This window comes from Argopecten irradians, unplaced genomic scaffold, assembly GCF_041381155.1.
Source record: "Argopecten irradians isolate NY unplaced genomic scaffold, Ai_NY scaffold_0191, whole genome shotgun sequence".
NCBI lineage: Eukaryota > Metazoa > Mollusca > Bivalvia > Pectinida > Pectinidae > Argopecten > Argopecten irradians.
In genome coordinates this window covers 21,221-34,023 of record NW_027187658.1, presented here as the reverse complement: position 1 = coordinate 34,023, position 12,803 = coordinate 21,221, and the positions used below count along the sequence as shown (strand labels likewise).

General features: G+C 35.5%; 1 protein-coding gene across 3 annotated transcripts in view; it reads left to right on the top strand.

The window, feature by feature from the left end:
- The window catches only part of LOC138312043 (uncharacterized), a 35,395-nt gene extending 23,270 nt beyond the window's left edge, over positions 1–12,125 (top strand). For all 3 annotated transcript variants that reach the window (XR_011206834.1, XR_011206833.1, XR_011206835.1), the window contains exons 6-11: positions 251–393; positions 789–1,087; positions 1,466–1,608; positions 2,743–3,883; positions 7,730–7,904; positions 11,682–12,125. The gene's annotated coding sequence lies outside the window, so the exon portion shown is untranslated. The remainder of the gene's footprint in view (positions 1–250; positions 394–788; positions 1,088–1,465; positions 1,609–2,742; positions 3,884–7,729; positions 7,905–11,681) is intronic.
- Positions 12,126–12,803: the final 678 nt, after the last annotated feature.

Genomic DNA, 12,803 nt, shown 5'->3' with positions numbered 1-12,803 from the left:
GACATCCAGTACAGTCTTCTTTTTCAATCTTTAGTGTTTAAGACCGGTCATGAATAGATTATAGGTTCAAGCTGTAGGTCGGTGATTTTTATTGGGGTACTCTGGGTTCCTACAAGTAATTGATACATCCTTTAATGACCATGAAAATATAATCAATCTCTATAAACCACTTTCTGTTTTTTGTGATCATTAATCATCTCCTTTCACGAATTCATTTTAGTCATTTAATCATTCATTTCTTCTTTTTCAGCTGTGCCTTGAAAATAGTATCTTTTGGGCCGACAAGTTTTAACAGCCTATTCCCAACTTGGAGACACTGCCAAGGGAAGTTATCTCATTTCATGAAAACACTAGACAGAGTTGCCTTTCCATAAATGACCTGAGCATTAATTTGTGAGTATAATTTGTCTTATATATATATATATATATTACTCTTATGTACTTCTTTAATTTAATTATCAGTGGTATTAATTTTTTCAAGTGAATAGTTGAGTGAAATTGGAGTTATCTCCCTTCACTGTCTGTAGGTCTTGGGTGAAGGGGCTGATTTAGAAGTCAGATGGTGTAAATTTAGAGGAGATTATTGTTATAATTATGTTTTTTAGGAAAAAAAAAAAAAAAACACACACAAAAAAAAATTAAAAAAAAAAAAAATAAAAAAAAAATACAAAAAAAGAAAGAAAAAAAAAAAAAAAAAAAAAAGTTTGTAAATAAAAAAAACAGTTTGTAAATAAAAATAGACCATGTGTCAAGATGTCATAGTTATTTCAAATATTGCATATTTTCAGGATACCATGAAGATACATGTAGTGACAACCATAAGGACAGTGACACCCAAGAGCAGACATTCCTGGATAGTATGATTAGCAGAGCTTCATCAAAAATTAATGATGGGTGACCAGACTTGAAAACTCCATTTAACCTGGACAGTGGCAAACGTTATCATTGTCGTCTATGGAAAATCATTTAGGTTCTGCGGTCTCTATAGGATGAAAACCGGATATGATGTTTTCTTCATTCAGGGGCACTGGACACCATTTGCCTGAACCCAATCTGCAAATTTTTGACTCGAAATCGAATGTTGAAGGTATTTTGCATGTACTTATACATATTTGGTAGTTTTTTTTTTTTAATACGGAGGCCTTCCTGTCTTGGTAACGACAATGTAAATTTGGGGGATTTTGGTCAAATGGGTAGTGTTGTTTGGTTTTGTAAGACATCCAGTACAGTCTTCTTTTTCAATCTTTAGTGTTTAAGACCGGTCATGAATAGATTATAGGTTCAAGCTGTAGGTCGGTGGTTTTTATTGGGGTACTCAGGGTTCCTACAAGTAATTGATACATCCTTTAATGACCATGAAAACCTAATCAATCTCTATAAAACACTTTCTGTTTTTTGTGATCATTAATCATCTACTTTCACGAATTCATTTTAGTTATTTAATCATTCATTTCTTCTTTTTCAGCTGTGCCTTGAAAATAGTATCTTTTGGGCCGACAAGTTTTAACAGCCTATTCCCAACTTGGAGACACCGCCAAGGGAAGTTATCTCATTTCATGAAAACACTAGACAGAGTTGCCTTTCCTTAAATGACCTGAGCCTTAATTTGTGAGTATAATTTGTCTTAATTACTCCTTTAAATCGCTACTAGTAATAGAGTTCTACAGATGGTTCTCCGAAGGACCAAGCTGAGCTTATGTGATACCCCGGTGTCAAGTGTCCAGCCATTAACAATCAACTTTTTCAAACCACGTTCTGGTAGGAATTTAACAAATGACTATGGTTTGGGCACTGTTTGGCCCCCAAATCTGTCAGTTTTGCAAAACTGTTATTTAGGACATGCATTTCAAATTGTTGTAAGGCCCACTACCTTTCTGAAACAAAAAAAAAATCTTTTTTTTTAAAACAACAATAACATCAGAAAATGTATATTGATGGCCTAAGATGAGGTTACAAAGCCAAAAAATGCAAGATTCCTTCCGTAATCTATGTTAACAGTGAAGATTCATTTCGCTGGTTTGGCGTCTGGGGCAGTGATAGGTAACTAACATTCTGTAATTAGGATGATGGCGGGAAACATAAGACGACCGAGTTATGAAAATAAACATTTCTATTTTAAAAGTTAAAAGCCGTTTCAGAAAGGTATAAGTGGGCCTTTTTTTGCAATGAATGTTTTCCGGTCTTGCAAGTTTAGCTGCCATGGTTACCATCCAAAATATACATAAATAAGGAAAATGGGGATATTTTGATAATTTTTTATTAGGTTTTTGTCTAAGAAACCATGAAGTGCATCCTTGAGAAAAATTAATATTAACTGTCACTATAAGTGTCCCTTCTCCTTTTTGAGGCTTTAAATTTCAATATAAATAAAGATCTAGACTACACATAACTATAATTTCATCTTATTAAGCACCTTTTCACTTTTTCAACTTTTTAAACGCCCTGGGAGCTTATTAGGTCCAATACAGTACATCTGATTGAAGATCTTTTTAAGTAATGTTAAGTTTATTTAAACAATCATTTCGTAAGAGGGTTAAATACAAAAGGGTGGTGCTAATGTTGCTGTGTAAATTTATCATTGTTTTATAGCTGTCGCTGCTGCTGGTTGAATTTATCAATATTGTCTGCTGTAAAGCACGTAATTTGTCACAATGTTAATGTTTGTGTCTTAAGATGTCACTTTAATCATAAGGCCACATGCATTCTCTCAAGCAAAGATGACATTGCTGCTTCTTCTGTTAGACAGGGGACCCCTCCTACCTATTGATGCCTCTTCTTGTGACGTATGAAATTCTCTCATCAAATATATTTTGTTGCCATTTTTGTATCTTATTTTCCACTTAGATTGGCCATTAGGTTTGACTTGTGACTAAAGCTTTGGTCACAGGTGCCGCAATGATAATCCAGGCGGGCTCGGTGATTGCAGTTCAATTTTCTGAAGAATGGAAGTTCAAAAATAATCACATAGTCAATTTCATTGTTTTTGTCATCAACAGTGGCGTACCACTCCAAAAGCGTCCACATGAACTAGGGTGTACCGATTTAGGGTGGGATTACTGTTCTAGACGGAAAGAAAGAAAATGAGTAATCTGTCCCCGCAATTATCGGCAACCTTTCCGACTTATAGTTCATGTGGACACTTTAAGGGTAGTGCTGCACTGTAGGTGATAACTGCATTGAATTCATTGTGCGATTGCAGAAGAACTTTCGTTCTTCAATAAAAATTGAACTGCCATCACAAAAAGCCAACCTCGATCATCATTGTCACAACGATAATTCAGTCCGGCTGATTAATGATTATTTCATTTGATTGAAGAATGGTTTTATGACAATCACAGGCAATTTCACCGCTTTTGTCACTAACAGCGATGCTCCACTCCAAAAGGATAAACAAAAACTAGAGTGTACCGGTTTAGGGCGGGGTTGCTTTTCTAGACGGAAAGACAGAAAATAAGTAATCCGTCCCCGTAATTATCGGCAACCTTTCCGACTTATAGTTAACGTGGACACTTAAATGAGTAGTGCTGTGCTGTTGGGGACAACTGCATTGATTTGACTGTGTGATTGCAGTAAAACCTTTGTCTTTCAATCAGAAAATGGAACTGTCATCACAAAAAGCCCGCCTGGATTACCAGTGGGGCACCTGTGACCAAAGTCCACAAATCAAAGCTGGTAAGTTGGCATGAGTCGGCTTCCAGTGCTAAATGAAGCAGAAAATTCATATGCAAAAATTGCAACAACACATACTCGATAAGATAAGTATCAACTGAACACGAAGATGGTTATCGGATGGTGAAGAAGACAAGCCTGTAGCAATAGAGAACACATGAAGACTCGAGGGAAGAAGAAATAGCCAACAAGAATCCTTTGATACCAAAATCAGGTAGGCCAGATCTTGCTAAGGAGGAGGAATGGGTTAGGAAATATGAAAATGCTCCAGCACAAGGACCTCTTTTGGTGACCTGTGAGGCTCTTGACTAAGTTTTAGTTTGGTGACACTTGCTGGCAATCCAAATACATATCTTTTTTTTTCAAAAACCAGAACAGACGCTTGTGATGATAAGCAGACTTCATTCCGAAAAACTGCCATGAAAAGTTGTATTTTAATTTTTAGGTCACCTGAGACAAAGTCTCAAGTGACCTATTCTAATCGCCTTTTGTCCGTCGTCGTGCGTCGTGCGTCTTGCATCGTATGTCCGTAAACAATTTGCATTTTCGACTTCTTCTCCAAAACTGCTGAAGCAAATTCAATGAAATTTTGTACAAACCTTCTTAGGCATAAGGCCAATCAAAATTGTGAATTATATGGCCCCCACCCCCCAGGGGGCTGTGGGAGGGGCCAAAAGGGGTTAAATTGACTAAAATTTAAAAAATCTTCTTCTCCACTCACAGATGTGGTAGAATCAAATACTCTTCATAGATAGAAAGGTCTTAAGGTCCTTTACAAAAATTGTGAATTATATGACCCTGGGGTCTCACGTTTCCCCCTGGGGAGGGGGTCAAGTTTACTATAGTTTATATAGAGAAAACACATTTATGAGCATTTGTTGCTCAATTATCATTGGAAATGAGTCAAACTTGGTTAGAATTATTAGCCTGAGATAGCATTTTAATATCATATCCATATTGGTCCAGGCCGACCCCATGGGGGCAGAGGGGCGGGGCAAAAAAAGGTCAAATAGGCTAAAACTTCAAAAATATTCTTTTAAAATTCTGGAAATGGTACAATCAAATACACTTTATAGATGAAAAGGTCTTAAAGTTTGTTTATAAAAATTGTAAATTATATGACCCTGGGGTCTCACATTTCCCCTTGGGGAGGGGGTCAAGTTTACTACAGTTTATATAGGAAAAACACATTAATGAGCATTTTTTGCTCAATTTTCATAGGAAATGAGTCAAACTTGGTTAGAATTATTAGCCTGAGATAGCATTTTAACATCATATCCACATTGGTCCTGGCCGACCCCCTGGGGGCAGAGGGGCGGGGCTAAAAAAGGGTCAAATAGGCTAAAACTTCAAAAATCTTCTAAAATTCTGGATATAGTACAATCAAATAATTATAGATAGAAAGGTCTTAGGGGTTTTATAAAAATTGTGAATTATATGACCTTGGGGTCTCGCGTTACCCCCTGGGGAGGGGTCAAGATTACTTTAGTTTATATAGGAAAAACATTTTTTTGAACATTATTTGCCCAATTTTCGTAGGAAATTAGTCAAACTTGATTAGAATTATTAGCCTAAGATATAGCATTTTAACATCTATATCTGTCCTTGATGACCCCCTGGGGGACCAGAGGGGCAATTAAAATTTAAAAAAATACCTCTAAGTTCACAGGTTTGATGGAAGCAAATACTCTTCAATGTCTAAAAAGTCAAATTTATAAATCACTGACCAACTTCAAGTCCCAGCATATAGTGTTTATATGTCTTTAATTTTTTTCATTATTTGTTTCATTATATATTCTAACTCAGGTGACCGTTAAGGCCCATGGGCCTCTTGTTAAATTAAACTGCAGTTCTTTCCGGAAAACACCTTTCGGGTAAACCAACAAAATGACTAAAGAATCATGATGATGTTAAAATATTTTCCATTTGCAATTAGGTCTTGAATATTGGAAAGAGGAAGGATAGGTTTGAGTGAAGTATTTAAAAAACAAACCTTTTGACAAGATAAACTATATGAATAAACAATGGATTGGCTGTTTTTATTGATTTTGAAGTATAATTATTGTGATGGCTATGGGCAATCATGATTGGAGAACAAGAGGCCCAGAGGGCCTGTATCGCTCACCTGGTTTGTAATGCCAAGTAATGTTCTGAATACAGGTTCATTGTTTCTTTTCTGAAGGAATTTTAATATTAACCTCTAAATCCCCTACTGGGCCCCACCCCTCCCGCCCCCAGGGGGTCAGAGCCAAAATTTATACAAGTTCTGTTCCCCTTCCCCCAAGGATGTTTATGGCCAAATTTGGTCACAATCCAAGCAAAACTCTAGGACAAGAAGTGATTTATAGGATTTACCTCTATTTCCCCTATTGGGCCCCACCCGTCCTGCCCTCGGGGGGCCAGAGTCAAAATTTATACAAGTTTTGTTACCCTTCCCCCAAGGATGTTTGTGTCCAAATTTGGTTACAATCCATGCAGAACTCTATGACAAGTAGCGATTTAAAGGATTTACCTCTATTTCCCCTATTGGGCCCTGCCCCTCCTGCCCCCGGGGGGTCAGAGCCAAAATTTATACAAGTTCTGTGCCCCTTCCCCAAAGGATGCTTTTGGCCAAATTTGGTTACATTCCATTCAGAGCTCTATGACGAGAAGCGATTTAAAGGATTTACCTTTATTACCCCTATTGGGCCCCGCCCCTCCTGCCCCCGGGGGGTCAGAGCCAAAATTTATACAAGTTCTGTTCCCCTTCCCCCAAGGATGTTTGTGGCCAAATTTAGTTACATTCCATTCAGAACTCTACGACAAGTAGCGATTTAAAGGATTTACCTCTATTTCCCCTATTGGGCCCCGCCCCTCCTGACCCGGGGGATCAGAGCCAAAATTTATACAAGTTCTGTTCCCCTTCCCCCAAGGATGTTTGTGGCCAAATTTAGTTACATTCCATTCAGAACTCTATGACTAGTAGCGATTTAAAGGATATACCTCTATTTCCCCTATTGGGCCCCGCTTCTCCTGCCCCCGGGGGACCAGAGCCAAAATTTATACAAGTTCTGTTCCCCTTCCCCAAAGGATGTTTGTGGCCAAATTTGGTTACATTCCATTCAGAGCTCTATGACAAGTAGCGATTTAAAGGATTTACCTCTATTCCCCTATTGGGCCCCGCCCCTCCTGCCCCCGGGGGTCAGAGCCAAAATTTATACAAGTTCTGTTCCCCTTCCCCCAAGGATGTTTGTGGCCAAATTTGGTTACAATTCATGTAGAACTCTATGACTAGTAGCGATTTAAAGGATTTACCTCTATTTCCCCTATTGGGCCCCGCCCCTCCTGCCCCCGGGGGACCAGAGCCAAAATTTATACAAGTTCTGTTCCCCTTCCCCCAAGGATGTTTGTGGCCAAATTTGGTCACATTCCATTCAGAACTCTATGACTTGTAGCGATTTAAAGGATTTACCTCTATTTCCCCTGAGGGGCTCCGCCCCTCCTGCCCCCGGGGGATCAGAGCCAAAATTTATACAAGTTCTGTTCCCCTTCCCCCAAGGATGTTTGTGGCTGATTTTGGTTACAATCCATGCAGAACTCTAGGACAAGTAGCGATTTATAGGATTTACCTCTATTTCCCCTATTGGGCCCCGCCCCTCCTGCCCCCGGGGGGGACAGAGCCAAAATTTATACAAGTTCTGTTCCCCCTCCCCCAAGGATGTTTGTGGCCAAATTTGGTTACAATCCATGTAGAACTCTATGACTAGTAGCGATTTAAAGGAAATGTTGACGGACGGACGGACGGACGGACGGACGGACGGACGGACGGACGACGGACGACGCCGCCATGCATGACATAAGCTCACCGGCCCTTCGGGCCAGGTGAGCTAAAAATGCTAGATTTTGAGAATTTCAAGCGGCCAAATGGGCCAAAAGTTATGTAATGGCATTGCTATATTTAATAAGGCTGGTTAATTACCAGGAACCTATTAAAAAACAACCAGATGTGAGCTCTTTTGTTAATACGTCTGTAATGATAATGATTAAAATTATCAAAATTTTAATTTATTTGTTTTATTAGACAGAGACACCCATCAGGATAGCGACAATCATCAAGATAAGAGACAACCATCAGGATAGAGACAATCATCAGGATAGCGACAATCATCAGGATAGAGACAACCAACAGGATAGAGACAACCAATGGCTGAAGTTCCATGATAGTGACCACTAGTGACCAACAGAGCTCCATTCAGGTAATGATAAAAGTCTTTATTTCCAAAAAATTGAATATTATTATATAAACATCTCATTATTATAATGTTTATTTAATATACACATAATATGCAAAATTAAAAAAATCATGAGAAAAGTGTTTTGCACAATATTTTGCAAAATATTTTGCAATTTTATTAAACATGTTGTTTTAAGTACATCTTTTTTTTATATTACATTCAGTCAGATTGTAGTTTTAATGACAAATGACTATTCAAGTACTTGGTTAATAAATAACTTTGTTTGTAATATGTACAATCACAATCTATTAGGTTAGTTATTGTAGACAGAGAACATATTGTAAATATTTATAACACAGACAATTCTAAAATCTTCTAAATCTTTCTTCGGCAATCATTTACTGTAAAGCTCACATGAAAAGTTATATTGTAAAATTAAACTGCAGTTTTCAAATAGGGATCTGAATTTTCTCTTCACTTGGTAAAGGGAGAAAACTAGATTTATGTGAAATAAAGAGACTTAATGGTTTTCCAGAGGTGGTGACAATGTTTGTGTTACTTCAGATCTATTTTTCATTTTCTACACCTACATCAATTAGAAACAACATTTCGTTCCTGTAGATATGTATTTGTATGCACACATTTAGCTTGAAATTATTTTGTACCTTTAAATTTACTTTCCAAATTTGATTGGCCAATTCGAAAGGTCACCAGAAAGTGACCCTAATAGGATATTCCTTTGTCAAATATAGGGATAAGAAGGAAAAGTATTTTCTTGTAGCTTTTTAGTCAAATCCTTCCTATTTACCATTATTTTGAATTTTTATTAATACTTTGTCAAGTAAGGAACAAGAGATCCAGAGTATCTGTATCACTGCATTTCAATTTTTAGATTTTAGTTGTTTGGTTGGCTGATAAGATCAATACCTTTCCCACAGCCAGTATCATCTGTGGACAGCCTCTCATGTACATAATCATTTATATTACTGCAGATAAAATTCTGAATTCTTTTCTCGGCTTTTATTTTCCAATTTTGAACTACATGTATTAGTATTTTTTAATTAATTTAGAATTTCAGATTATAATAACGTTTGTTAATGTTATGTTTTAGCCTAGAAGAGCCAGTAGGATCATTTTTAGCTCTTGCATTAACCAGTATATTTTTGAAAATAATTCTTATAATGAAAACCTTCCAAATTCCCCTCATAATCTATGTTATGCAAAATTTAAAGATAGCCATTGGAGTAAACAAACTATCTGATATGCTGTTTTCTGTTTAGTTTCTTTTCCAAATTCGCTTTATAGTATTCAATAGAAGAATATAGAAAAGTAAAGTTCTTTAATCCTTATACTAACTCTACAAGACATTGACGAAAAACCTCCCAACTGACAGGACACAAACGACTAGACTGGACTGACATGGGAGGCGCGTACAAACTGACCCTATCATTAAAACTACTAATTCACATTCTCACTCAAAGGACTTCTTTCCTATATTCTTTAGGTAAAAGTATTCCCATAAATTCAAAATTGTATATATATTCTTTAGTTAATAATATTACCATAATTCTAAATTGTATCATTTAATGATTAATTTGTAAGTTTAAAAAGATAAAGTAAGTTCATTGAAAGCAAATAAAATTATTTGAAAATATTGGAAATAAGTGTTCAAATTTCATTCTTCTACAAATACTGGCTTGAGCTAGCTATTATGACCATCTGTCTTCTAGAATATAACTTTGTTTTTAAAAACAAAAATAAAATTTTTGACACAAGACCAAGTATTAGCAGGGATTATATCATTGTCATTGATAACGATTCAATTTTCAATTAAGGAGTTATCTTCCTTAATTTCTAAATATCACTTAAATGTCAATATCGTTAATCCTAAATTAAATGACATTATTTATTCTATATATTGTGAACAAAAATTCGCAGAGTTAGATTATGGAGGTTATAACTGTTATTTGAAATAAATACATTAAATTTATACGAGTTGTCTCCCTTATCATGAAGCTGCCATCTTAAGGACTCGTCTTTATTTGTTTTCAATTTTCTTTAGAGGGAGACAGCATCAATGATGATCATGGTAGTTTAATGTATATGAGAAATGAGTGAGAATTTTGAGGCAGGTTCCATACAGTACTGGAACAGTATTTGTTATAGGAAATTCAGTGGTACATATTCTCTGGGTCTCTTTCATAATTTAACTATTTTGTACAATTGGTACTGTCTCCACAATATTTTTATACAAAATCTCAATGTTGTAAATTACAAAATATTTTGTTGATCTACTGTCCCTAATTCCACAAAGCTTATTATTTTGTTTCAAAAACATTTTGTTACTTATTTCCTAATTCTATCAAGTACAAATCGTTTCCAGTCACAGCGTTAATCAAAGAGTTTTTGTGATTTTTGTGTCTCTATTTGTAGCAAGTGGAATTATAACCTATTGGGATTTATTTTTTACATTTCAATGAAGTTAAAAGAAATATTAATTTTTGGCAAGAAAAGCTGACAAAAAAAAACAAATTTTGTATCTAGATAAAAAAATCAAGCGCACTGACAGTGTATTTTTATGATTGTTTTAGAAACAGCGATTTGTTTTCTTTTCAACTGCAAATTTTTTTTGTGAAGCACTGAAAATTGTCACCTTGCATATAGTGTAGAGGGATCACTATTTTATAAATTTGAGGTCTTTTTTTTTTGAGTTTTTAAGTTCCAAAAAGTTACACATGCTTAAAGATGCTCCACCGCCGACAGAGCATAAATAATATTCATCATTTAAACGATAATTGGTGTTTTAATCGTGTATATAATAGTCTAATTAACAAAAAAATAATATAAAATAATTTATTTTGCCTTTGGTACATGCGCATTCAGTAGTTCATTCCATATAGGATATAGTGCCACGGAATTTTTACGGGATGCAATTAATTATTTTTCATATTTTCAACTTTAAGTAAAATTAGAAGCTCAAACTTTTCAATGGTGGTAATGGTGTAAATTAAGTAACTTTTGTAACTGAAGAAAAATACTAAATCGTCAGCTCCTGTTTTTAACAGTGAAATAATACTATTTGTCAGCGGTGGAGCATCTTTAATCTTCCATAATGATATTTTAGTATAGAATGAAATTCGTCTTAAATGCCTCCACCATAGTTCACAACATATAAGTATCCGGTTCATACAATGCAATAGCTCAAAATAACCACACTACCATATTCTTTTTATTCCATTTTCAACTTTGATATGAACTCTGATTTTAAGAAATCTATATTAGAAAAAAAGTAAGTCATAAGGAAAAAATCGCATTTTTCACCAGAGCATCCTTAAAAGCTGGTAGATATTATCAGATCATGGTAAGATTAGAATAGCAGTGGTCTGACGGCCATGAGAAATCAGGCTTGTTGTTAAAAACATTCGGACACATGGTAAATTTGTGGACTTCTACAAATTCCAGATTGATTTGTATATGTATGGTGTTAGTTCTTAGATATACAATCAATAAATTTTGTTTCCTTATAATTTAATTATAATGAGTCTGGTAGATGTATGCATTAGGCACACGAAGTATGTGCATTTGTAGGGTTCATGTCATCGACATGTTTTATTATTTCTTTAGAATGTTTGTTTTATATTAATGTGCTAGTGTTCAAATTCAATTTCAAACAATTTATTGACAAATCTCGAAGTGATCAGACAGCAGGCATTTCCCATATAGGTCTTCTCCCTATGCAGTTTCACTTTTGTTTATAAATAATTTGTGCAGGAACTAATAATGTTTTTTCTGTTGTAGAATTTGGAATGATTTCTGTGTATATAAGTTGCAGCGTTCTAGTCTTTGTGTAGGATCCTGGAGGACCAGCATATATTGGACCTAACGATACAGAGATGTTTTGGAGGATACAGTGTATATACGTGCCACTGGATATTTCTTTCGTTTTAAGACTGTTCAATAAAGACTTTAGTATTTATTTCATTTACTTTAGTATTCGGTCACATTTTCATTTTCATGGCCTTCTTAAATCCAAAGACTGTTCAATAAAGACTTTAGTATCTCATTCGGTCACATTTTCCTCTTCACGGCCTTCTTAAATCCAGTATTTGAAATCTTAAGCATTGAGTGCTGGTGCACCTCCTGCTAACCTGCACTGCAGGATTTTTCAGGTTGGGTGGCTCGCTTGGTTTCACAAAAGGCCTTAGGACTCAGATATGTACATTTTTACGCGTCCACTTACACCAGTCAGGCAGCAAAATTAATACAGTCTTCAAAAGAATATCAGTCTTGTGTTCTTATTTCAAATGAAATATTCAGAAATGAAACAATTTATGAACGGATAAGGTACGAAGCAGAACAAACATATCTTGTCTACACTGTTGGAGTAACTACTTATCCCAGTATTTAATTCGTATCTGAAACACAGTGCGTATAAGGATCCAGTGTAATATTGATACGTCATCCTTTAAGTGAATAGTCTAAAGGCTAAAGTTGGTAAGAATAGTGTAAATATATCCAGTATAATTGCTTATGAGGAAATTTTTACACTGAGCTTTTCCACTGGACAACATAGCAGAACTTGTCTGCCGTTTTGATATACATTGTACATGAACACATTTAGACCGGAGGGGCATTTGCAGACTAAAAAGATAATCTGATAGCATGTCTTGGTGATAAAATAACAGTGTTGGCAACTTGGTCACGTGACCTACGGCACCCCACTTCACTTTAAGCGATTAAAGAACACATTTATTGGAATTAACATGTTACAAATTATACACAACCATATTTCAGTAATATTTATCTTTAATTCAACATATCATTCAATGTCTTATACACAACTGGAGAAATCTGAGAAAACATTGTCAAATTCTATAATTTGTAACATGTTAGTTGGAATAAATGTGCTTTTTAATCGTT